The sequence below is a fragment of the Anabrus simplex genome, chromosome X (genome assembly GCF_040414725.1).
Source record: "Anabrus simplex isolate iqAnaSimp1 chromosome X, ASM4041472v1, whole genome shotgun sequence".
Classification (NCBI taxonomy): Eukaryota; Metazoa; Arthropoda; class Insecta; order Orthoptera; family Tettigoniidae; genus Anabrus; species Anabrus simplex.
The window spans coordinates 197,526,408-197,527,709 of NC_090279.1; the positions used below are offsets into that span (position 1 = coordinate 197,526,408).

The 1,302-nt window shown below is 41.2% G+C and overlaps 1 non-coding gene across 1 annotated transcript; it reads right to left on the reverse strand.

The window, feature by feature from the left end:
• Positions 1-859: 859 nt before the first annotated feature.
• On the reverse strand, positions 860-966 carry LOC136886908 (U6 spliceosomal RNA). Its single transcript, XR_010861872.1, has one exon. It is a non-coding gene; the product is annotated as a U6 spliceosomal RNA (small nuclear RNA).
• Positions 967-1,302: the final 336 nt, after the last annotated feature.

Genomic DNA, 1,302 nt, shown 5'->3' on the forward strand with positions numbered 1-1,302 from the left:
TTCCTCTTCTTTGCCTTTTCCTTGAAATCTTCCCATCCTCCCACAAGGCCTCTGTTCAGCATAACAGATGAGGCAGCCTGGGCGAGGTACTGGTCCTCCTTCCCAATTGTATCCCCCAGACCCAACGCCTCACGCTCCAGGAGGCGCCCTTGAGGCGGTAGAAGGGAAATCTCTCACTGAGTCCGAGGGAAAAACAAACCCTGGACGGATACGGACTAAGAAGAAGAAGAAGATAATTATTTTCATATTGTCCACATAATTGTAGGAACGCCATCAATTGGTAAAACACTTTTTAGAAATACTCAGGTGAAAGTTCAACCAATCAATGATCTGCATTTAGGACTGTCGCCCAGGTGGCAAATTCCCTATCAGTTGTTCACCTAGCCCTTTCTTAAACATGTTCAAAGAACTTTGAAATTTATCAAACATTTCCCTTGATAATTTATCCCAATCAGTAAACTCTTCTCCCTATAAACGAATATTTGCCCCAATTTGTCCTCTAGAATTCCAACTTTGTCTTCATGTTATGATATTTCCCACTTTTAATAGCTCCTCTCAAGCGTTTCCTCTAGAATTCCAACTTTGTCTTCATGTTATGATATTTCCCACTTTTAATAGCTCCTCTCAAGCGTTTTCGTCCACGCCAACTCTCCACTGACAGCTCGAAACATACCACATAGTCCGAGCATCTCGTCTCCTTAAGTCTTCCCAGTCCAAACTGTACAACTATTTCGTAGCACTGCTCCTTTGTCGGAAATCACCTGGAATAAATCGCGCGCAATACTTTGATTTATTTTCAGTTCTCGTATGAACTCAAAAGACACACACACAGAGGAGCAAATTCATCAGGCAAAGCGCAAAAAATGTGGAACGCTTCACGATTTTGCGTGTCATCCTTGCGCAGGGGCCATGCTAATCTTCTCTGTATCGTTCCAATTTTAGTATATGTACCGCCGAAGCGAGTACGGCGGATTTTCTCTTCAAAGTGTATATATACTTAGTAACAGCGAGTGACTATCACCTATGGATTAGAGGTATATTTAGTAGCCATTTGTCGTTTATTCTTTGCCTACTGTTATATTAGTAGTAAATGTATTGGCGAGAATAATTATTCTCTACAATATTTTAATGAGCTATCTTATTATGATTTCTGAGCTCATTTGTTTGACGAGATGAAAGTAATGACTTTTTGCAGAACCATATACCTTGCTATGACGTCATGAGCATGTGCACGAAAGCTAACATTGCGGTTGTTGTGCAAGTCCGTAGGCCTACGCTAGCTTAAAAATCTATCTGTAGGAA